At 45.3% G+C, this 26,458-nt stretch overlaps 1 protein-coding gene across 1 annotated transcript in view; it reads left to right on the forward strand.

Annotated features, from left to right (window-relative positions):
* The window catches only part of GIGYF1 (GRB10 interacting GYF protein 1), a gene marked incomplete in the record, with an annotated part of 2,892,461 nt that overhangs the window by 388,629 nt on the left and 2,477,374 nt on the right, over window positions 1–26,458 (forward strand).

Raw genomic sequence — 26,458 nt, forward strand, 5'->3', positions numbered from 1 at the left:
GGCAGGAGAACCCATCTGTTATGACTGCAGCTGTATTAGCACTCGAACATCTACATTTATGGTAGGTACAAAACTGTACTTTTCCCTTCCACCATCACCCTTTTTCTCTTTCTTGGAGGCTCCTACCTATTGGGGGCAAGAAAAACTGATGTAATGATGCCGACTTCTTCATTTTATAGCCCTGACGACCTGACATCAGTCTCAGACACCAGACAGCTGACACAGGAGGGAAACACTTTACTCTGGTGTTCGGGCCAGCTGAGGGCTACTCAGCAGGGATAACCCACAGGTGATGACTGCAACAGTGAATACACTCTCCTCATTTATATAAGTGTAGACAACTGTACCTACTCGTTCATGTTCTTGTTGTGATTATGTGCATATCTTATCGTCATATATTGTATTGTCTTAACCTTACCTTCTTCATAATTCATATTGCTACCTTACAGTCTAATTTTGGTTATAATGTCCTGTTTCCTTGCAGTGGTAGGGGAGCTAACCAGCACTAACATGTCTGACAACAGTGGTACAACTTTGTGCTTTGTCCCTTATCTGCTACCATGTTCAGATCTTTCTGTGCGTCTTGAACTTGTTTTAATGGTAGTATGCAAATTGTGATATTAACTTGTGTATTGTTTAGCCATTCATTGTTGTATTCACTGTTGCAGTCTTGCATTTGAGATGTCTAGCATTCCCACACATGTAGCCCATGACTTCCTGGAGTTCTAGAGCTTTACCCTTTCCAGGGATTCTGCTGATGTTCACCCATCAGATTTTGTGCACGTTGGTGTAATAGGTGTGTTGTCTGACTCCGTTTTTAGATTTTTCTTAATGGGCAGTATGTATGTCTGTATCCTTTCTGTAGTGCTCAGGCTATCAGTTGGCCTTTTTCTTGTTGACAGGTACTTAGACATTGGAGATTTTTCTTTTACCTCATCTGTTAGATTTCTTGGCTCATGGTCTGATTGTGAACTCCCTGCTGTTAACTTTCACTAAAAGGTCTTTGTTTAACACGTGTGGTATATGGGTAAACTGGCCCCCTACAAGGAATTTCATAACAGTAGATCTGATGATGTTAATTTTCTTTCCATTCATTACCGATGGATTCGGTTCCAAGCCCTCGGAACTGAGCCTGCCTAGTACTAAGCTCGCACCAGCCCAAAAACTCTCGAGCTAAGCTTCTACCCACAATGCCGTTCTCCCTATTACCTCAGATCTCGTTTGCCGTGTAGCTGTAAAGCTGCGTTTCTTCTAAGTTCTTGGGCAAGTGGAAACTTTTTGATATTTTGTGAGAAAATGGGTTTATTTTCTTATCGTTAGTGATTTATATTCATTGATCTTCTCTTTTATAGTCGGGTTTACCCTTTTCTCTTCCTTTCTACCCGTTTGGTAATCCTTTAAATACAATTGGTGGTACGGCCCTCTCTCTTTACCCTTGTGGTATTCCTTGAATACCTTAGCTGGTATTTGTTCCTTTTTTATCTAATTGTGTGTGTTTGCTCTTGGGATAGATACTGTGTTTGTGTATTTGTTTAGTTTTAGACATAGAGTAAATAGGATTTAAGATTGTATTTGAAGATTTTGATTGTTTTGGTAACTTGTCATGATGTCTGGCAAGAAGGGTATTTCAGGTTTCAAGCACTGTACTTCGTGTAATGGTAAACATCTGAACAGTGACTTTTATGATGACTGTCTATTGCTTGGTGGTGCCCCATCTTTCTGTGCAGCCGCCCTGTGTAATTTGCCAAAGTTTTAGCCAGTGCACTCTGAACGAGCGCAAGAATAAGTTGATACTAAAGGGCCTACTTAAATCCCCCTTTTCATAGGCCCTTTCTGGAACGGAGGTCTCAACCCCTCCTAGGATAGATAAAAAGAGGCCCTATTCGGTTCCCTCTTCACCCTCTGGTGACCAGGGCATGTCCATCAAACCTAAGGTACAAAAACTTTCTTCGGAGCATAAATCTGCCTTGTCGGCTCCGACCTCATCTGCTCCAGGCACTTTGACTCTTAAAATATCAAACAAAACGGCTCTGGGTACAGAAAGGTGCAGAAAAATAAACTGGAAAAGAACAAAACTGCACCAGTCTTGCACTAACCAAAAAGCATTTATTGATGGAACAAAAAAGGCGCAAGAGCTTTCGTGAGAACTCCTATCGCTTCATCAGACTAATTACAAAAAATTTCAATTCATATATTATTTTAAGAGACATTATTATACTCCGTGCTGAAAGGCCTTCAGATTTGAATGGGAATACGCGTCTCAAATGTTTTTTTGAAGTCACGCCGTCTTAAGCATTCTTAGCTGATGATGTGCATAATATTGTTTTTGCATTATTCTACATTATTTTTTGAAAGCATATTTTTTAAAAATTTAATGTTTCTTACATATCAATTCAATTGATAGGTTACTATGGTTTTAATGAAGATGCTATTGAATTTTTTTAACATTTTTAATTGTTTTAGATTTTTAAGTGTTGGATGTCTTGGGATTGTCTTAAGTGCATCAGCTGACTGTTTTAAAATAATATATGAATCGAAATTTTTTGTAATTCATTTGTCTGATGAAGCGATAGGAGTTATCGCGAAAGCGCCAACTTCAGCACAGATGCTGTCTCTTGCACCGACCATAAACCTGCCTACTACGACTTCAGCACCGGGTGCCACTTCGGCACAGTGCACATCTTCAATGCCTATCTCTGCAGTGACGACTGAACCTCCCGTATCGGCTCCAAGTGCCCCTTCGGCACTGAGTTCTCTTATGGCTCCTACTACAGTAGATTTGACTCCACTACTCTTGGTCTCCAAATTTGATACTTTGGTGCTGGTAGACCCCGCACCATGGACTCTATACTCCTCGTCCATAGACCTGTTTCTAGGGCAAGTGTATAGCCCATTCCTAGATCGACCAGACTCTCCATTGGGAGTATCCACTAGATCCACCAGGAGTCTTTCAGAACTTGATGTGGTACGTCTTGTGGTTCAGCTGCTGGCAGCCAGAGGGATACCCATGCCTTCCAGGGCCCATCCCCCTACGGGATTTAGGTTGGTTTTTCCATGGACTGCATTCTATTCTCCTTTGACCACCTCAGTTCCAAAGCCTCCTGCTCAGACGTCTCTCTCAGAACTCCCCATCTCTGTGCCAGTAGTGGACCTCACTTTGGCTCCAGGATCATCCCTTTGGTCCTCTGTTCCTACTGAACTAGTCCTTCCTCAACCCCGTGATTGGGCTGTGGGCTCTTCGGTTGGTGGCATGGTCCCAAGTATTTCTTTGGTTCCGTTCTCTGTACCAGGAGCTTTATCTGCTCTAGTCCTGCTTGAGGGCTCCATCCTCAGGAGCGGGTTTGGCGGAGCGGGGTGTGACCCTGTTCCGAGGTTGTCCTCCTTGGTTCTGGGCTCCCATTCCTCTCTGGGCAGACCTACTTTCCGTGCGATGGAGAAAGCTCTTGCTTTTGGAAGCATTCTGCCGACGTCTGAACTCCAATTTTCACCCCCTGAGCTACAGCTGCCACATGCCACCTCCCCGGAACTCCAAGCAGGGAAGCTGCAGGTACCCACTGTACAGGTTGCCCACTCTTCTAAGTTCTCTTCTGAAGCCCCCACTGAGGAGCCTCTGCAGAGGCGAACGTGCAAGAGGAAGCATGTAAACTTGCCCAAGGAGTCTTACAGATGACACGGATTTTGATGATGAAAGGTCCTCATGGTCACCTCCTGATGTCTCCGAAGGAGACATTGTTGAATTGCTGAAACAGAGGGGTGACTGTAAGCCCACCAGTCCTTCTGAGGAGTCGCTTGTTCCTGCAGGCTTTCCATGCCCAGACTTCTACCTCTTGGGTGACCCCACCTGCAGACGAGCTAGTTCAGCTCGCGGTGCAGCATGCCTGAAAGAACCCTGACTCTGAGACGATCCTTCGGTGACCCAACGAGATTCTCTCCCCACCCGAGTAATACCCACATTGGTTTACCAGTTGATGCTATAGTGGTGACAACGGCCACTAAAAAGGACGTAGCTGAAGTCCTACTTTCCACCTGCCCAACAGAGAGTCCTGACCCATGGACTGATTGGGAGAGTGAGTTTTTGCATCAGTGACTTTTGCCATACGTTCCCTGAACTACTTGGTACATTTTACAAGGCTCCAGCGAGAGTTGATTTCCGAACTCTCTTTAACAGTCGCAGGGCAGATGTCTTGACGAGGTGAGGGACAGTTGCCTCGCAGCTCTGGAATCTATCTCCAATTCGTCCATGAGGTTGCTTTCACATGGAACCAAAGGAGCGGCTAGAACTGTGGGTTCTGGCTTAGTTATGAGACATCATGTTTGGATGCACATTTGTGACCTTGCAGACCCCTTCAAGTCTTCCTTTCTGAATGCTCCCATCGAAGCATCTCCCCTGTTTGGCTCCAAGGTAAGGACACTCTGGCCAGGTGTGAGCAGGACGGTAAGACCCTGTGTGCCTTAGGCCTCCATTTTTCCAACCCTCCGCATTCTTTTTCCAGGAACCGGAGGAATGGGAAGATGTGGCACAAAAAATTTCAGTGTCCTTTCCGTGCCGCACGTGGTGGTGACACCCTCAGGGGCAGAGGTGGTAACAATTCCGGAAGACTCCCCTTTTGAGGCAGAAGGGGTCCATGCAAGCCAAGGCCCCAGAGACTACTCCTTTGGACAGCCTTAACCAGCGGGCCCGATTGCTTCCTTCTGGAAGCAGTCGGGGGGGGGGTTGTTTCTCTCTGCACCAAGCTACTTGGCACTCTATCACCACTGACCGTTGTGTGCAGAACTTCATTAACAGAAGTTACACCATTCCCATTGTATCTTATCCAAAACTTCCTGACGTTCCACCCAGTCAGAGGGAAGAAGCAGCTTCAGAAGTAAGAAAACTGCATCAGAAAGATCAATCCAACTAGTCCCACCAGACCAATGGGTATTCGGATTTTACTCAAGATTTGTTTTGGTGCCAAAAAAGACAGGGGACTGGAGACCCATTCTAGATCTCAGCAGTTTGAACAAACGTGTCGCCCAAACCAAATTCCAGATAGTCAACCGTTCAATCCATTCTCCCTTTTCTCAGGCAGGGCGATTGGATGTGCTCGATAGATCTCCGGGATGCATATTACTACATCAAACTGGACAAATGCTCCAGGAGTCTGCTTCTCTTTCGGCTAGGAGCCAATCATTACCACTTTCGCGCCCTGCCGTTCTGTGTCTCTACAGCCTCCTGAGTGTTCACAAAGTGCATGGCAGTAGTCACAGCTCACTTGAGACTGAAAGGATTCCGAGTGTTTCCTTATTTGGACGATTGGCTCCTTACCACCCCTACCAAGCATCTTCTGGTAACAGCCCTGCAACACACTCTTTCTCTGGCAGAAATTTTGGAGATAACTTTGCACTGGGAGAAATCCAGCCTTACTTCGACCCAGCAGATAGAATTCATCGGAGCAGTCTTTGACACCCGATTTTGTCTGGTGTCACTCCCAGCTCACAGACTCCAGAGGTTGAGGCTTCAGCTCTGGGTGATGCTCTGCCAAAACTGTCTCGGTGAGAGAGGTCCTTCAGGTCCTAGGATCCATGGCAGCATCCATACAGATAGTGCCTCTTGCGAAACTGCATATACAAATCCTCCAATGGCTTTTCTCTCTCTGGTTCACGAATCATCACCCCCTATGTTTTTTCCGATCTGGATAACCAACTCTTGGAAACAGGACCTTCTTTGGTGGATGAGGCCAGACACAGATCTTTGGAGCTACCCATTCCAGCCCCCTCAGCCCAAGGTGATTGTGACCACGGATGCTTCCCTGATAAGGTGTGGGGACAGTTTCCAGGGAAAGACAGTCCAAGGCGCATGGTCCCTGCTGGAGGCCAACCTGCATATCAGCGCTCTAGAACTGAGGGCGGTGCTGTTAGTGTTGCAAGCATTTCAATCGGTCCTCCTGTCTGGAACGATTGCAATTCAGACAATGTCAGTAGTCTGGTATAGCAACAAGCAAGGAGGAACCAAATCCTACCCCCTTTGTCGAGAGGCCATCAGGATTTGGCAATGGGCAATAAGATTCCAACCACTTTCTGATAGCAACACATATCCTGTGGAGTGCCATCGTGATTGTGGACTAGCTGAGCAGATGTATTCTCTTGCCCCACGAGTGGTCTCTCAATCCTGGTGTAGCGGGAGAAATTTTCAGCCATTGGGGCCAGCCTTGCGACCTCTTCGCCTCCCCTTGAAACAACAAATGCAGCAGCTATTTTGCCCTATTCCCCCCAAATGGGGCACCCACGAAGGACGCTCTGATTCACGATTGGCTCACGGGACTTCTCTTTGCCTATTCCCCCATTTCTCGGATTCCACAGTTCATAAAGAAAGCCATTCGGTTGAAATGCAGAGTGATCCTCATAGCCCCATTTTAGCCTTGACAAGTTTGGTTCCCCTTCCTTCGGCTATACCGGGACAAATGGAAAAGGTTTTTTATTTGGTTAAAGGAAATGATGCTACGTCTGTATTCGGCTCCAGTCACAGCGGTCTTAAAATATCTAAGATTTTTTAAGATGGAGCTGCAGCCTCTACCATAGGGGTACATCTGGCGGTGATTTCAAATTATCATAATGGACTGGATGGTACTCTGCTCATATCACTGCTTTTCAGACTCAACTCCCCTTTGATCCCACAGCAAATTGTGACCTCAAATTCGTCATGGAAATCTCTCCACTTGGTAGCCATCACGTCAGCCAGATGAGTTTGAGTTGCAGGCATTGTGCACCAGAAGACCCTATCTAATTTTTCACAAGGACATTGTATCACTCCAGACAAACCCATCCTTTCTCCCCAAAGTTGTTACTTTGTTTTCCATCAATCAGTCTATTGATCTTCAAGTATTTTCCCAATCTTTTCTAATAAAAGAGAATACTGCCTACATGCCTTGGATGTACATAGGCAGTTGCGATTCAATTTAGACAGGATCAAAACAATATGCAAGACTGACTTTTCTGGGCCTGGAGTAGGAAACTCTGTCTCCAAGGTCACTATCGAAATGTCTAAGGGACTGCATACATTTCACTTATTCATTTGCCAAAGAACCTATGCCACAGATTATTAAATCCCTTTCCACCAGATCTATGGCAACTTCTGTAGCGTTTCATTCCAGGGCTTCTATGGATGACATTTGCGCAGCAGCCACTTGGGCTAAACCCCACACTTTGATCAGCCATTACAAATAGGACGTGGTCTCCAGAGGGAGAGTTGCCTTCAGCTCAGTGGTTCTCAGGAACATTCTTCCATAAGGGGCCATCCAAGGATAATAAGGTAGCCTGGGATTCTGTCCCATTGGTGATGAATGGAAAGAAGATTAACAACATCAGACAAAGAAGTTATGTCTTACTATAACGTTCCATCTGTGTTCATCTTCTTTCATTCATCACTTCCCACCCTCCTTCCCCCTGGTGGATACTTTGGTTCCAAGTGGTGTCTTAGGGCATTTGCGCAGAAATGGCCTCTGCTTTGCTTGTATAACATGGGCAAACTTGATCTGAGGCAAGAGAGAAGTGCATTGTGGGTAGAAGTTTAGCTCAAGAGTTTTTTGGCTGGCACGAGCTTGGTACTAGGCAGACTCTGTTCCGAGAGCTCTGAACCGAACCCATCTGTGACGAATGAAAATAAATGAATACAGATGGAACATTATGGTAAGACATAACTTCTTTTTTGATTTGCCTTCATGCAGAGTACAATATAGACTACTGTTTTCAGTGTCTCTAGGAGTTTGCATCCAAATAAGAAGGGATATGCTCAGTTCAGATCCATCAATGACCTCTACCAAAGCATCCAGGAGCTTCTCACCAGGAAATAAAAATGCCTGTAAAGCTGGAAGAATTAGGTGGTTGTGGAAGCCTTCGAGAAACACAGTAACCACTAGGGTCTGTCTTTCATATCACATACTTGCGGAGTCTGAGCCTAAGCCTCTTATGTTACCACTACCTAGGCACCCACACCGTAGTATTTCTTTTTCTATTTATTTTTTCATCCTCCCAGACCGACATGTCTGACATGCCTCCTAAGATCAAAGTTTCTTGGGCTTTAGTCTCGAATAGTGATTTCAGGAGGGAAAGATAGGATCCCCAGTGTCATAGTGCACAAGGAGGATGTTCATCGAGCATACAGCTGCAGTCATAACAGATGGGTTCTCCTGCCGTCAGGCGGGTCCTCGGTCGGCCGAATTCCAAAGTCTAGGTCCGGTGTCGGTTGTTGTCGCTTTCTTTCCTGACGTCAGTGCGACAGGGGTATATAAGACACAGCCGACGCCATTTTCTTAAGTCTTTTTTGCCGCGCGGTGCCCGAAGCAGATGTTCATCGTGCATACAGCTGCAGTAATCACAGATGGGTTCTCTGCCGTCAGGCGGTCCCTCGGTCGGCCGAATTCCAAAGTCTTGGTCCGGTGTCTGTTGTCGCTTTCTCTTCTGACGTCAGTGAGGCCAGACTATATAAGACACAGCCGACGCCATGTTCTTCAGTCTTTTTTGCCGCGCGGTGCCCAAAGCAGAAGCAGTTCGCAAGTGCCGGTCGGACAGCTTCTGAATTACGAAAATTTTGGAAACCGAAGTCTTCATTAAAACTAAGTACCCTGTTGGGGAACCTTTTCTTGCCTCAGACCGATGTCAGAAAAAGTTAATAATTGTATTTCTTGTGGGAAGCAAATACCGCATAAGGATTTCCATTCCCTCTGCATACCTTGTTTAGGCCCAGACCATGACATCTCGGGCTGTTGCTTTTGCGCTACCTTCAATAAACGCACTATTAAGCGTCGGGCGGAGTTCGCCCAACACTATTTTGGTAAAGCTTTCGATTATAAGATGTCTGACACGACTACCGTTTTCGTCCAAAAAACGCAAGGAGAAGGACCGACATGCGAGGCCTGCGGTCCCCGCCGACACCACGCCAAAACAGGCTACACGTGGTCCGGTTCTCGGCGAAACGCCTTTGCAGTCCCTGATTACCGACGACACTCTCTCTGTACCCGAGACCGCTGGGACTTCGGCCCTTTCCCAGACTACAACCACCGAGCCTTTGCTAATGTTGAGCCTACTAATGTGGACAGGTCCACCTCCACCCATGGTGTCTTTAGACCCTCATCTTCTTTTTCGATTAAGGCCTTTACTAAATCCAAAGCAGCCAGGCATCCCAAGAGGCCTGTTGCACAGGGCCCATCTCCAGGTCCCATGCCTAAAAAACAGATGCTTAAAATGGCTGAGGATTTAATTACTCTTATCAGAGGTTCTCAACCCCCTCCAGACAAGAGACCCAGAGTGGAGGAAGATTCTCCCTCTTCTGATCAGGGATCCATTTTATCAGAACATTCTGATGTAGAGGAACACTCTTACTCCCCTTTTGAGGATTCGGATGCAGAGCAGTCCATCCCTTCTGTATCTCCTCCTGAGGATTTTTCCTTTGGGGAAACCTTGCACACCTTGAGGTAACACTTCCATTGGGAAGGCCAAGACTTTTCAGATTCTAAGAAAAGACTTAGGAATTTCTTTTGTTACCGCAACGAAGACCTCTGGCGATACCCCCTGTTTTGGACATACTTGATGATGTTTATTCGGAGGCTTGCCTTAACCCGGATTCTCTGCCTCCTGCACCAGTCAAACCTGATAGGTACTACAGAGTACCTAACTCTCACCAATTTCTCTTCAAAAGCCATAATGCTGACCCTGAAACCATTTCACAAGGCCCCAAGGGATTGAAGGCCTCCACTGCCAAGAACCCTCTTCCTGCAGAAAGAGAGTCAAGATCTTTAGAAAGGTGGGGAAAAAAGGTATATACCTCGGCCACCCTAGCCATGAGGGCCTTAAATTGTCAGTTTCATATGCTTAAATATCAACCGTTCCTGTTATCTCAATTAAGGAATAAAATGTCTCAACCTGAACAACCAGATTTGAAGGAGTTACAGGATATGATGCATAGTGCAGAGCAAGTGGGTAAACATACTTTACAATGTGGTTATGATGCCCTAGAGGCCTCAAGTAGAGCAGCTGCTACAGGATCAGTCATTCGCAGACATGCCTGGCTTAGAGAACAAAACTTGCCTGATCATGTGAAAGCTAAACTTCTAGATGCTCCTTTACAAAAGGATGTGCTGTTTGGTACTAATGCTGAGGAGATACTACGGAAAATGGAGGAAAAAGCCAAATCTATGCAAACTGTCAAAGCCTTTTTACAGGTCCAACCTCCACGTTTTAGCAGAAATTGGCCTTCAAAAAACTGGTCCTTTCCAGCCACTGACAAGCCCCAAAGAGGTAGATACAGGCGCACAAGGGGCAGAGGGCAATCACAAGGATCATATAGAGGCCGGCGATGGCAAACTCCAGCACCAAGAGGTGGCGAGGACAGTGCACAACAATACAGGAAGCAAACCCAATGACTCCCTCATTTCCATGCCAAGCATTTCTCAGCTGGCAGCACCTTTGGGAGGAAAGCTAGCATTATTTGCAGGCAATTGGCATATTGTCACAACAGACAAATGGATCCTGGACATTATAAACAGAGGCTACAAATTTCAATTTCACACTCTTCCAAAAATGAGAGGCATGCCAAACCTGCCACTGAATCAAAGGGCAGAGGCACAACTACAAATTTCAAAGCTCATAAGCATGAGAGCTATTCAAGAGGTACCTAGTCACGAACAAGGTCAAGGTTTCTATTCAAGACTTTTTCTGGTACCAAGGAAAAGAACCGACTGGAGACCCATTTTGGACTTATCCATCCTAAACACATTTCTACTCGTACCAAAATTCAAGATGCTCACATTACAGCAACTTCTTCCCATGCTGGGCAAGGGGTTTTGGCTGGTAACATTGGACCTCAGGGAGGCATACCTACATGTCTCAATCAGACAAAGCTGCAGAAGATACCTCAGATTTCTTGCAGGTTCAATCCACTATCAATTCTCTGCATTGCCCTTTGGCTTATCTACTGCGCCCAGAGTATTCACAAAGTGCCTGGCAACAGTGATTGCCTACTGCAGACTTTAAGGGATACAAATTTACCCTTATTTGGATGACTGCCTGATCCAAGCGGACAGCAAGCACATACTTCTGGAACATCTGGCATATGTGACACCGTTAATGCATGCTCTGGGATACACAATCAACAAAGAAAAATCAAGGCTAACACTATCTCAGAAAATAATTTTCCTGGGTGCTAACTTGGAACCAAACACCCAGATGGCCTACCTTACGCCAGAAAAACAGGGGCAACTATCTCAGTACTTCAAAATACTAGAAAAAAGTACCAGGCTTAATGCAAGGAAAATCCTGCAGGCTCTGGGATTCATGGCATCTTGCATTCTTTTAATCCCATGTGCAAAGCTGCATATGAGGAAACTTCAATGGTACCTAAAAAACCTATGGTCTCAACACAGTCACAGTTTGGAAACAATAATACCAATAATCCCATGTTTGCAAAAGGAATTTCTATGGTGGGCCCAAGCATGTCAAGCAAACACAGGCCTCCCATTCTGCAAGCCTCAAGCAAAGCAAGTTATCACAACAGACGCCTCAGATTACGCCTGGGGGGCGCACATGACGGACAGGTGCATCCAGGGCAAATGGTCCCAAAAGGAAAAGCACCTTCACATCAATCAAAAAGAAATGCTAGCAGTAATAAATGCGATTAGCTTTCAAGGACTTCCTGCATCCAGGACAATTACTAATAAGAACAGACAACACCACAGTAATGTGGTACATAAACAAACAAGGAGGAACACATTCATACCCCTTGTGCAGACTAGCCATGACTCTTTGGAACTTGGCTCTGGAATGGCAAATCGAACTTCAAGCACAGTCCCTGCCAGGATTGGAAAACATGCTGGCAGACAATTTAAGCAGAAATATGACAGATCCACACGAATGGAAGTTACATCCTCAGGTGTTTACAGAAATAATCCAAGTGTGGGGGAGGCCAGACATAGATCTTTTTGCCTCCCACAGGAATCATCAATTGGAAAAGTTTTGTTCGAGGACCTTTCATCCAAAGGCCTGGAGATTGGACGCCCTTTCATTCAGTTGGACAGCATGGACAGTTTATGCATTTCCACCTCTTCCTCTTCTGCCCAAGGTGCTTTTGAAAGCAAGAGCAGACAGACCGAAGATGATACTGATTGCTCCAGATTGGCCAAGGCAACACTGGTACCCACTGCTGAGGAGCCTAACACATACTCCCCCCTGGTCCCTGCCTCTAATGCCTCTTCTGCTGACTCAGCACAGCTACAAAACTCTTCACAGTCAGCTGAAAACACTCAATCTCGCTGCATGGAAAATTCCTTAACACCACAACAGACCCTACTCTCCAAGGAGGGTGCAGGATGTCATTTTGGAGGACAGAAGGCAGTCTACTAGAAAAGCTTACTCCGCAAAATGGAAGCGGTTTTGTTCTTGGAATGAGAAAAAAGGCCAGGACCCTAGAAAACTGAACTTGCCTCAGGTATTACAGTATCTAGCTGAGCTGCTGAACAATGGACTTTCATTTTCTTCCATAAATATCCATGCCTCGGCCATTTCTGCAGAATTCAACACGGATCCTCCTTTATTTTCTCACCCACTCTTACGACAGTTCCTCAGAGGGGCTAAGAATATAAGACCACCAAGGAGACAACCAATACCAGCCTGGGATCTTAATTACATACTAGAAAAGTTAACATTGCCTCCTTTTGAACCAGTTGCCTCAACAGATTTGCAATATTTGTCCTGGAAAACTGCCTTCCTTCTGGCTATCACTTCAGCTCGTAGAGTTTCGGAACTACAGGCCCTCATGGCGGTGCAGCCCTTTCTCATTTTCCATCAGGACAGGGTTGCCCTTCGTACCAACCCATCATTTATGCCTAAAGTGGTATCCAGGGTAGCTTTAAATCAAGCCATACACCTTCCTACCTTTTACCCCAGTCCTCAAAGGGGAAAGGCTCCTACATTCTTTAGACATCCATAGGCAGCTACGTTACTATTTGGACAGAACAAAGTCCTTCAGGAAATCAGAACAACTCTGTGTGTCCTATGCTGTAGGGGCTCAAGGGAAGCCAGTTTCCAAGCAGACTATTTCAAAGTGGATAGACCACTGCATTCGGTTTTGTTATTCCTATCATGGGAAATATGTTCCTACAGGTATCAGATCACACTCTACCAGGGCCACAGCTACCTCTACAGCCTTCCTCAGAGGAGTTCCTACCAAAGATATTTTGGAGGCAGCCACTTGGAGTTCTGTACATACCTTTACAAAACACTACCACCTGCCTTTATATTCCAGAACAAGAGCAGGCTTTGCCACTGCTGTTTTGCAGGGCATTCTGGCTCAACCCAGTTCCTCCTAGTACCTACCACCCTGTGCGTAGCTTTGGGACTCTACCCATCTGTGGTTACTGCAGCTGTATGCACGATGAACATATTACAGTTTTGTACCTACCATAAATGTAGATGTTCGAGTGCTAATACAGCTGCAGTACAGGTTTCCCTCCCTCCTTCCCCACTTGGTAAAGGCATGGGGCCTAACAACCCCTTCATACAACCTGACTGGGTTATCCTCCTTTGGTTTATTTGCTTGCAACCACTGATTTTGGATTATATTGCATTGCTTGTATATATATATATATATATATTCATATAAGCATAGTTTATGTATTGCCTTCCTTCTGGGGGCACCTGACATCTGGGGCAAGAAAGACTGAAGAACATGGCGTCGGCTGTGTCTTGTATACTCTGGCCTCACTGACGTCAGAAGAGAAAGCGACGACAACTGACGCTGGACCAAGACTTTGGAATTCGGCCGACCGAGGGACCGCCTGACGGCAGAGAACCCATCTGTGATTACTGCAGCTGTATTAGCACTCTAACATCTACATTTATGGTAGGTACAAAACTGTACTTTCGCAAGTGCCGGTCGGCCAGCTCCTGAAATTACGAAAATTTGGAAACCGAAGTCTTCTTTAAAGCTAAGTACCCCGTTGGGGAAACTTTTCTTGCCTCAGACCGATGTCAGACAAAGTTAACAATTGTATTTCTTGTGGGAAGCAAATACCGCATAAGGATTTCCATTCTCTCTGTATACCTTGTTTAGGCCCAGACCACGACGTCTCGGGCTGTCGCTTTTGTGTTACTTTCAATAAGCGCACTATTAAGCGTCGGGCGGAGTTCGCCCAGCACTTTTTTGGTAAAGCTTTTAATTATAAAATGTCGTCGGAGACTCAGACTACCATTTTGTCCAAAAAACGCAAGGACAAAGACCGACACGCGAGGTCCGCGGTGTCCACCGACACCATGCCAAAACCGGCTACATGTGCTCCGGTTCTCAGCGAGGCACCTACGCAGCCCCTGACTACCGACGACACTTCTCTGGCGGTGTCTTCTGTAAACGAGACCGCAGGTCCCTCGGCCCATACCCTGACTACAGCTACCGAAGCCACTGTGAGTGTTGAGCCTCTTAATGTGGACAGGTCCACTTCCACCCATGGTGTATTCAGACCTTCTTCTTCCTTTTCCATAAAGGCCTTTACTAAGTCTAAATCAGCCATGCATTCCAAGAGGCCTGTTGCACAGGGCCCATCTCCAGGCCCCATGCCTAAAAAGCAGATGCTCAAAATGGCTGAGGATTTAATTACTCTTATCAGGGGTTCCCAACCGGGAAGAGAGCCGGACAAGAGACCCAAAGTGGAGGAAGATTCTCCCTCTTCTGACCAGGGCTCCATTATTTCAGAACATTCTGATGAAGAGTAACATTCGTACTCCCCTTTTGAAGATTCTGATGCGGAGCAGTCCATCCCTTCTGTATCCCCCCAGAGGACTTTTCTTTCGGGGAAACCTTGCATACCTTGAGGGAACACTTAAGGCCAAGATTTTTCAGATTCCAAGAAAAGGCTTAGGGAATTTCTTTTGCTACCTCAGCACAGACCTCTGGCGATACCTCCTGTCTTAGACATTCTTGATGATGTGTACTCGGAGGCTTGCCTTAATCCGGATTCCCTGCCTCCTGCCCCGGTCAAGCCTGATTGGTACTACAGAGTTCCTAACTCACACCAATTTCTTTACAAAAGCCATAATGCTGACCCAGAAACCATTTCTCAAGGCCCCAAAGGAATGAAGGCCTCTACTGCTAAGAATCCATTACCTTCCGAGAGAGAGTCTAGATCCTTAGAAAGGTGGGGAAAAGAGGTATATACCTCGGCCACCCTAGCCATGAGGGCCTTAAATTGTCAGTTCCATATGCATAAATATCAGCAGTTTCTGTTATCACAATTAAAGAATAAAATGTCACAACCTGAACAACCAGATTTGAAGGAGTTGCAGGATATGATTCATAGTGCAGAACAAGTGGGTAAACACACCTTACAATGTGGCTATGATGCTCTAGAGGCCTCAAGTAGAGCTGCTGTTACAGGATCAGTCATTCGTAGACATGCCTGGCTTAGGGAACAAATCTTGCCTGATCGTTAAGGCTAAACTACTAGATGCTCCTTTACAAAAGGATGTATTATTTGGTACTAATGCTGAGGAGATACTACGGAAAATGGAAGAAAAAGCTAAATCTATGCAAACTGTCAAAGCTTTTCTACAGGTACAACCACCACGTTTTAGCAGAAATTGGCCTTCAAAAAACTGGTCCATTCCAGCCACGGACAAGCCCCAAAGAGGTAGATTCAGGCGCACAAGGGGCAGAGGACAATCTCAAGGATCATATAGAGGCAGACAGTGGCAATCTCCAGCACCAAGAGGTGGCGAAGACAGTGCACAACAATACAGGAAACAAACCCAATGACTTTCCCCTTTGCATGCCAAGCAAGGCTCAGGTGGCAGCACCCTTGGGAGGAAAGCTGGCATTATTTTCAAAAAAATTGGCATATTGTCACAAAAGACAAATGGATCCTGGACATTATAAACAGAGGCTACAGATTTCATTTTCACACTCTTCCAAAAATGAGAGGCATGCCAAACCTGCCACACAATCAAAGGGCAGAGGCTCAAATACAAATTTCAAAGCTCATGGACATGAAAGCTATTCAAGAGGTACCTACACACGAACAAGGTCAAAGTTTTTATTCCAGACTATTCCTGGTACCAAGGAAGGGAACCGACTGGAGACCCATTTTGGACTTATCCATCCTAAACACATTCCTACTCGTACCAAAGTTCAAAATTCTCACCTTACAGCAGCTTCTTCCCATGCTGGGCAAGGAGTCTTGGCTGGTAACATTGGACCTCAAGGAGGCATACCTGCATGTCCCAATCAGACAAAGCTGCAGAAGATACCTCAGATTTCTTGCAGGTTCAATCCACTATCAATTCTCTGCATTGCCCTTTGGCTTATCTACTGCGTCCAGAGTATTCACGAAATGCCTGGCATCAGTAATTGCCTACTGCAGACTTCAAGGGATACAAATTTACCCTTATTTGGACGATTGCCTGATCCAAGCGGACAGCAAACATACTTCTGGAACATCTGGCTTATGTAACACGGTTATTGCATTCTCTGGGATACACAGTCAACAAAGAGAAATCCAGGCTAACACCATCTCAGAAAATAATTTTCCTGGGTGCCAACCTGGACACAAACACCCAAATGGATTATCTTACGCCAGAAAAACAGGGGCAACTAACTCAGTACTTCAAGATTCTAGCAATTTGTACCAGGCTAACTGCAAGGAAAATCCTGCAGGCTCTGGGCTTCATGGCATCTTGCATTCTTCTAATCCCATGCGCAAAGTTGCATATGAGGAAACTTCAATGGTACCTTAAAAACCTATGGTCTCAACACAGCCACAGTTTGGAAACAATATTACCACTAATTCCATGCTTGCAAAAGGAATTTCTATGGTGGGCCCAAGCATGCCAAACAAACACAGGTCTACCATTCTGCAAGCCTCAAGCAAATCAAGTCATCACAACAGACGCCTCAGACTACGCCTGGGGGGCACACATGACAGGTGCATTCAGGGCAAATGGTCCCAAAAGGAAAAGCACCTTCACATCAATCAAAAGGAAATGCTAGCAGTGATAAATGCAATTACAGCTTTCAAGGACCTCCTGCATCCAGGGCAATTATTGAGAAAAACAGACAACACCACAGTAATGTGGTACATAAACAAACAAGGAGGAACACATTCATACCCCCTGTGCAGGCTGGCCATGTCACTTTGGAACATGGCTCTGCAATGGCAAATCGAGCTCCAAGCACGGTACCTGCCAGGTTTGGAAAACACGCTGGCAGTCAATCTAAGCAGAAATATGACAGACCTGCACGAATGGATGTTGCATCCTCAAGTGTTTACAAAGATAATCCAAGCGTGGGGAAGGCCAGACATAGATCTCTTTGCCTCCCACAAGAATCATCAATTGGCAAAATTCTGCTTAAGGACATTTCATCCAAAGGCCTGGAGAGTGGACGCCCTTTCATTCAGTTGGGCAGCAAGGACAGTTTACGCCTTCCCACCTTTGCCTCTACTGCCCAAGGTGCTCTTGAAAGCAAGAGCAGACAGACCAAAGATGAATACTGATTGCTCCAGACTGGCCAAGACAACACTGGTACCCACTCCTGAGGAGTCTAACACATTCTACTCCCTGGACCCTACCTCTAATGCCTCTTCTCCTGACTCAGCACAGCTACAAAACTCTTCACAGTCAGCTGAAAACACTCAATCTGGCTGCATGGAAAATTCCTTAACACCACAACAGACCCTACTCTCCAAGGAGGTGCAGGATGTTATTTTGGAGGCCAGAAGGCCATCTACTAGAAAAGCTTACTCCGCAAAATGGAAACGGTTTTGCGCTTGGAATGAGAAAAAGGGCCAGGATCCTAGAAAACTGAATTTGCCTCATATTACAGTATTTAGCTGAGCTGTTGAACAGTGGACTTTCATTTTCCTCCATCAAAATCCATGCCTCAGCCATTTCTCCAAAATACAACACTGATCCACCCTTATTCTCTCACCCACTCTTAAGGCAGTTCCTCAGAGGGTCTAAGAATATAAGACCCCCAAGGAAACAACCAGTACCAGCCTGGGATCTTAATTACATTCTAGAAAAATTAACATTGCCTCCCTTTGAACCAGCTGCCTCAACAGATTTGCAATATTTGTCCTGGAAAACAGCTTTCCTTCTGGCTATTACCTCAGCTCGTAGGGTCTCGGAACTACACGCCCTCATGGCTGTGCAGCCCTTTCTCATCTTCCATCAGGACAGGGTTTCCCTACGAACCAACCCGTCATTTATGCCTAAGGTAGTATCCAGGGTAGCTTTAAATCAGGCCATACACTTACCTACCTTTTACCCCAATCCTCAAACCAAATGGGAAAGGCTGCTACATTCCTTAGACATCCATAGACCGCTACGTTACTATTTGGACAGAACAAAGCCTTTCAGGAAATCAGAACAACTCTTTGTGTCCTATGCTGTAGGAGCTCAAGGGAAGCCAATTTCCAAACAGACAATTTCAAAATGGATAGGCCACTGCATATGGTTTTGTTACTCCTTTCATGGCAAATCTGTATCTACAGGCATCAGATCCCACTCCACAAGGGCCACAGCTACCTATGCAGCCTTCCTCAGAGGAGTCCCTACCAAAGATATTTTGGAGGCAGCCACTTGGAGTTCTGTGCATACCTTCACTAAACACTACCACCTACCTTTATACTCCAAAACTAGAGCAGGCTTTGCCACTGCTGTGTTGCAGGGCATTCTGGCTCCTCCCAGTTCCACCTAGTGCCTACCACCCTGTGCGTAGCTTTGGGATTCTACCCATCTGTTATGACTGCAGCTGTATGCACGATGAACATAGTACAGTTTTGTACCTACCATAAATGTAGATGTGTGCTAATACAGCTGCAGTCCAGGTTTCTCTCCCTCCTTCCCCTCTGGGTACAGATCTAGTGGCTAACTCCTAATCTTACAACCTGATTGGGTTATCCTCTATGGTGTATTTGCTTGCATCTACTGATTTTTGATTATATTGCATTGCATGATTATATGTATAATTTATATATATATATTTTGCCTTCCTTCTGGGGGCACCTGACATCTGGGGCAAGAAAGACTGAAGAAAATGGTGTCGGCTGTGTCTTGTATACCCCTGTCGCACTGACGTCAGGAAAGAAAGCGACAACAACTGACGCCGGACCTAGACTTTGGAATTCGGCCAACCGAGGACCCGCCTGACGGCAGGAGAACCCATCTGTTATGACTGCAGCTGTATTAGCACTCAAACATCTACATTTATGGTAGGTACAAAACTGTACTTTCCCAGTGACCGCATTGAGGCTTGTGACTTGAGGCGTCTATGGATGCTGTTTACAAAAGAGAGAAACAATACACCAGAACACAGACTGGTGCCTTCCATCTTACAGATGCCTTAGTCGGGCAGTGCCTCTTCACACACCACTTCTGGGTTTCTGCTGACTTCCTAGTCTTCATGTTCTTTTAGAAGACTAAAATGCTAAATGTGGATGCTCATGATGCGTCTGTGGCCCATTCACTAAAGTTAAGGTAAACTCTGTGCCGGAAGTGTCATAGATTAGTACTAGGCTAATGGCCGTTATGGGCTGTTTTAAACCTAGCCAGTTAGCCCATATGAGAATAAAACCCTGCATCTTGTGTCTGTAAGGTAAACAACTTGACCATTATCCCAACCCCCCGACAAAGTCTTAGTTTCTTTGACTTAGAAGCAGATTCATTGACATGATGTGTGCCATATCCCTTGTGGTGAAGCGTTATGACTCTAACTGTAAAAACATGCCAGCATCTGCCTGTGCACCAGATGGTTTTTCTTTCATGGGTTAAAGGAGGCTTTCCAGTTGGGGAAAAAGTGGTAGTAAGCCCAAAAAAGAGAGCATATGGGCTTGGCAGAACCTAGATGTCTGTCTGTTTCAGTGTTAGATGTCCTGGAAGATGTGTTCAGTAATGCATCTCTGAAGCCTGACTTGCCCTCCCCTCCTTCTAGGAAACCCAACTATTTCTAGATGGTCTAGGTTATTTTATATTGATGCTTTAGCTGGCCCAGATGCATTTTCTCTGGGTTCTCTGCTCCAGCCAGGAACCATATTCTTGATAAAAAGAACAGAACTCTCAAGTTTGGGGATAAATGTACATCTCTGCAGCCCTTTTCTTCAGAGCCTTAAATGACCTGTCGTATATGTTTTCTGCTTGAAGGCCAGCTGTGTGACTTAGTGTTACAGGCCTGACTATGTTGCTGGCGACCCAGGTTAAATTAGAGGCTTAGGAGCCTGTAGAAGCTGGTGGAGCAAGAAGGGAGTGAGCAGCCATTTCTGGCTTCGCCGTCCTATGACAGGGAGGCAGCTCTAGTTTTCTATTTTGGTGACATCTGGTATGAACTCTTGGTGTTTACTTCTTGCACCTCAAGTCAGTTGAGACTACCCTGCAGCCTGCAAATTCTTGAGTGAGTTGAGAGGAGTTCAGTGTGTGGAAGCACGCTTCCCCCTCAGATGGCAGCTATAACAGTGCTTGGAAGAGTTTCCTCAGAGGAGGGGGGGACCCTTTGCTGGATGAGAGGTTAGGCCACGCTGCAAGCTCATTACTTTCTACTCAAGCTTAATGAGCTATTGGAAGATTCCTTGGAAGGAGCAAATGGGCCATAGGGCTTTCGTTTCTCTCTCAGGAATTTCTACAATCAATTAGGATGATTGGGTGCAAGTGGGGGAACTATTGGGCTCAAACCTATAGGAAGTGGGGTAAAAAAAGAAAAAAAAAGTTATGCTGGAGAAGATGAGGGCTAAGGCAGAAAGGATTAGAGAGAGCAGTCTGAATCAGGAGATGCTGGACCTAGTGTGATTTCTCTTTCCAGGATGCCAAGCACACTCAGAAATATGGCTGTAATGCTGTGGACACATTATGTATGGCAGCGTCTACAGGGTCCATGTTATAGAGGTATGCTAGCCTGAGGACAGAATCCCTGACAGCAAATGTAAAGACAGATATTCTAAATGCTCCATTGAATAAAGATATCCTCGTTGAATCTTATGCTAGAGTGTTACAAAAAGTAGATGTGAAAGTAAAGACCTATCCGGTCTGTAAGACAGCTTTCAGTTTTCAAGACCAAGTTTCTAGATAGTAGAATTTTTCCAGCAAAAGCTTGACCCTCTCATCCTAAACAGGACCTAGACCTCACAAAGGGAGAAGTGTAAAGTTAGTAAAGATTGGAAGTTAGACCTAGAGATAATCCCCTTGGCTGAGAAACCCATAGGTGTCAACAGTGACTTATCCAGGCTGCCCCCTCTTATACCCTCATGTCCACTATAACCCAGTCTTTCCTCCCCACCAATGCTATTCCCTCATCAGAAAAAGTTGAATGGTGCTCGTCTTTTACAGGACATTGGGAAGGAGTTGCTACGACCAGTGGCTGATAAATGTCTCCAGAGAAGCTACAAATTGCAGTTTCAGGACATTGGAAAATTCAGAAGCATTTCCCTATTCCCCAAGGATCAGCTGTCCCTCATACTTGCAGTAATTCAAATAGTGATGTAGTACTCAGTTGTAGAAAGTTAGTTGGGGCCATAGAAATCTGTCCTAGATTCCTCAGTGTTCACAAGTTCAAAATGCTTCCCCTCAAAACCCTTTTACTACTTTTCCCACGTGCTCATGGTCAGATCTGTAAAATGACCACTTCCATATCCCTATTGCCAGGAAACGCAGAAAATTGTTCAGTTTTGCAGGTACAGAATTTGTTTTTTGGTTCACGTACACATGGCGTGTAGTAGACAAGCCAAGTTGCCTATCTGTAGGAATTGCCTATTGCAAGAAAAGGGGTTTCAAATTCTTGATTGTTTTATCCTGACAGGATCATGGCAGGCCATTTTCATGTCTTTGTACTGTTGTGAATTGCTTCAGGAGTGTAGGACTGACTACTAATATGCTTGACACCCCCCCCCCCCAAAGAAACTAGTCAGTTTGGGGACAGGTCTGAACACTACCATGAGTAGAGCGTTCTTTCCATAGGGCAGTGTGATCCATTTCACACACTGCTTTAGAAGCATTCTGCAGGAGAAAGAAATCACTGTCTGGGAGTTCAGCTGGTTACTAGGCTTCATGGCATTTTGCATCATAATTGGTGTCCTGTGGTCGCCTGCACTTCAAAGAGTTCCAGAGGTGTTTTTGTGAAAAGGATGGTGTCTACATACCCATCCCTTAGAAACCCAAATTCCTCTTTCTTGCATACAAGGAAGATCTCATGGTAGATCCTCATTATGCTCAGAATCTGGTAATGCTCTTGTGGGGGTACTTCTTCCTTCAGTGATACTGATCACTGATTTGTCTTAACTGATATGAGATGGGATGGCTTATGTTGGTGCCCTTAAAGACCAGGGTATTGGGGAAGACTAACATAAAAGAAGAGATGGCAGTAATTATACTGAAAACGTTCACTCCTACCTCAAAACAAGGGCATTGTAGTGAAGATGGACTGTTCCGATATTGTGTGGTACAGAAACAAGGAGGAATGCATTCATATCTACTCTTCAGGCTGGCCTTGCCAGCTTGAGATGACCTCAAAGGCAGGCATGACTTACTGCAACCTATATCTCCTTTGAGCAGAATCTTGGTAGGCAGGCTGAGCACATCCCCCTCACAATGGGTCCTAAACAAGGCTGTTTTTGTGGATCGTGCTAGGATATGAGGTGCAATGGTTAGACTCACTTTGCCTGTCATGTCAACAATCAGCTGGGAATGTTCTGTGGCATAACAGCAATTTTTGAAGCCTAGAAAACCATTGCTTTCTCCCAGATTTGGACGGATCTCTTCCTTTATGCTTTTCTTCTGATTCCCTTGATCTCAGGATATTACTCATCTTAAAGTAGGAAAGGTCAGAGTGATTTTATTGGCACCCTGTTGGCCAAACCAGCACTGGTTGTCTCTGCTGCAAGAGGAAAATGTTAAGTGTTCCCTCAGCATTGTGGACTTGTTGACACAAAACAGATAATGTTCTTCATAGTCAATGTTGCAGTAATGTTTCTTGGGTCTTCTGCCCATGCCGTAATTTGTGACCTGCCTGATTCCAAGGGTCTTTACATCATCCCTAGTGGATGGGCATCCCAAACGACCAGCTACTGGACATTGGAGTTTAAAGGGCATCCGTTGTCATAATCTTCAGTTCTTTCTAGCCATGCAGTCCGATGCACTATTCTGTTTTATCCAACACTCGCAGTCAGTTCATTGGCTGTCCTTTTCCAGTGATTTCCACAACCTGCTTTTCACACAGGTACCCCATTGGGGAAAATATTTCATCTAGTTAATGTTTAAAAAGGTAAGTAACCGCTTGAACTGTGGGAAGTGAATTCCACGTATAGATTTCCAATCTTTTTGTTTGTTTTGGTTGGGCGCTCAGCATGATGTTTCTGGTTTTTAAATTTGTGCTAGGTTTCACTCAAAAAACACTGGTGTAGGACCGAAGTACGTGCAGCCAACATGTAGTTCTTGACTGCAGCTCAATCTTTGCACAGTCTTACTTCCGCTGGCTCTCTGATCGAGAAGTGCAAAGGTAAGAAAATGAAGGACGACTGCAGGTGATAGGGAGCCTCCCTCGTCCATGGTTAGGTCAGCTGACAACTCAGTGAAGGCTTCTTTGCAGTCCCCAGCTTCAGTAACCATTAGTCCTGAGCCCTCTGGTGTGACCCTTCGGGAGGCTGCGATGGCAGCAGGCCATAAGGTTATGATTACTTCGACCCCTTTGTTGGTTGGGTCCAAAGCTGCTCCTCAGGCTTTGGCTTCTAATGTTCTGTTTGTTACTGAGGGAAATAACTGTACTACTTCGGCAGGTGTGTCCAAACAATCTTAAGGGAACTGGATGGAGGTCACGGTTGCTTGACAATTTACTGAGGCCTTGCTTTCAAAACATGGAACAGCTAAACCAGAGAGACTGGTTAGCTTTCACCAGAATGCAGTTGCTTCAGCCCAGGTTGAGGCATCGGACCTGCTTAAGATAACCCAAGAGTTAATGACTTTTATGAAGTCCAGGGAGCCCAGCCAGTCACCGGTGTCTGCCTCTGAACTACAATTGGTAAAAGGAGGAATGTTTAATTTGAGGATTCTGATTCCCCAGAATCTGACTATGAGGAAGAGTTGTCCTATGCTGAACACCTCCATCTTCAGTAGTTCCCTAGCTCTGACTGAGATGATGCACATTCTTATGCTTCTCCCACTGAGGATTTATTTTTTGGGGCTACCTTGCACAAGATGGCGGCATTTATTTGGGAGAACAAAACTTTCTTAGGCCCAAACTCATTACAGAGAACTTATAAACCTGCTTTCTCCCAGAGCATTGGTTATTTCCCAGGTTCATGTATACATTTCTTTGCACCCTGACTGCCTGACACCTGCCTCTAGAGTGCCAAATTGTTTTTATAGAGTGCTTGATACACAGTAGCAGATCCCTCAGTAGTATTTACTGAGTCCACCAAGGGTGACCCTACGAGTGCAGCTGGACACCCTTTGCCTAATGACGGAGACAGATTGTTAGGTAGATTTGGCTACCATTGCTACAAGGGCTGTTAACTGCGAATTTCACATGTTGAAGTACTTGGAGTTCTTGTAAGAACAAATCATTGTAAAGGCAAGACATGCAGGAGACTGTTAAATCAGCACTCCATGTGTCCAGACATTCATTGAAATGTGGTACGATGCATTAATGCAGAGCAACTTCTTGAGGGTCTGTTGCTCATAAACACACCTGTCTGAGAAGTCGGCCACACTCAGACCAAGTAAAGGCTGAAATCCTGGATTACCCACTGAGTAAGGAGTTCTTATTTCTTTCTCCTGGACAAAATTGGGAAACAAACCAAAATTGTAAAAAAAAATTTGTCTCCCAAATGCACATAAAACAGGAATTACTTTTCAAAATCTTGATCTCTGCCTCAAAGACAAGAAAAAGGAGGCCTCCCCAAGCCAAGAGACCTTAACTGGAAGGTGGGCAACTTGAACATAAGCTGTGACTATGCACTGCGAACACCCCCTTCCCATCCCCAAAACCACTCAAATGTCCCACTGCCCAACAAGGAGACTTCCTTCCTTCATACTACAGTGCAAACTCGTTACCAGGGACTAGTGGGCCCTAAATATCATAGAAAAAGGCTATTCCATTTAATTCAGGGAAAAACCTGCTTCTTTAGGATACCACAGCCCCCAAAAGACCAAGAGTGCCTTCCCCTAACTTACTAGAACTTCTGCAACAAGGGTCCATTCAGTCCCTTCCATGCAGGAGAGGAAGGCACAGAGTTTTACTCGAGGATTAAAAAAGCAAAATGGAAGGCACGTCTATGAACACCAATAACCATACAAGTGCTATGCTAAAGTAAGTCCAAACAGAAGTGAGAGTTCTGATGAAGTCCTGACTGCTCAAAGGACGAAAGCACTTAACTGTGATTTAAAGGATTTTACTTTTTCTGAGTGTTTGGATTGATTTTAACAGTTTACTCAATGATTACATTTCTGCACTTTCCTAATTTCAAAATAACCATACAAAAACTTTCAATAATGACATTTCAAAGAGCCTATATTGGTTACCCTAGACCTTAAGGATGCCTTCCTTTACGTTTCTATAGCAATGGAGCACAGAAGATATTTTTACTTTGTGGCAGCAGGATTTCACTAGTAAGCCTATGCTTTACCATTTAGTTTATCTACTGCACCCAGAGTTTTCACCAAATGCCTTGCTGCAGATGTTCTTCATCAAACAAACTCTTTCTAAATGGATTGGGTTTTGCATTTCATTTTGTTATTCTCAGCATGGCAAGCAGATCCCAACAGGGATCAGACCTCATTCCACCTAGGCTACACCCACCTTCTAGCCTTTCCTCTCTAAGGAGTGTCAACTAAGGACATTTTGGAGGCAGAGTTCAGACCCAAGTAAGGACTGCAGCAATGTGAGATGAAGAACATAGTACAGTTTGTACCTACCATAAATGTAGATGTTCTCAAGAAGATCCACATTGCTGCAGTCCACCCTCCACCCTCTGTGTTTAGGGTGTGTTTAGTGGTGTTGTGTAGCTAGTTAGTAGATTATTAGATAATTGTTAGAAGTTTAGTTTTAGGGGGGGTGGGTGTTTTTTTAGTGTTTGGTAATTTTTGATTTTTTAGGGTCTTCTTATAGCCCATTGCAGGGTCTTAGTAGTTCACATTTACCCTTGTGAGCATAACTGCCCTTATATCTGGAGAATCCATCCTGGAACTTTAGGCAGCCCTGCAAGTCACCATGGACTGATGTCCTTCATGGATGCATCTGCAGTCATAACAACTGGGTTGTCCTGTCGTCAGGCAGCCCCTCGGTCGGCCGGATTCCAAAGTCCGGGTCCGGCTTCGGCTGATGTCGCACCTCACCCGACGTCATCTCTGCTGGTCTTCGGGTATAAAGGCATCAGCCGACGCCATTTTCCTCCGTCTTTCTTGCCGTGTGGCGCCCGAAGCAGAAGCTGTTCGCAAGTGCCGGTCGGTCAGATCCAGAGAT

The sequence above is a fragment of the Protopterus annectens genome, chromosome 7.part0, assembly GCF_019279795.1.
Source record: "Protopterus annectens isolate FY-2018-M chromosome 7.part0, PAN1.0, whole genome shotgun sequence".
Lineage (NCBI taxonomy): Eukaryota > Metazoa > Chordata > Ceratodontiformes > Protopteridae > Protopterus > Protopterus annectens.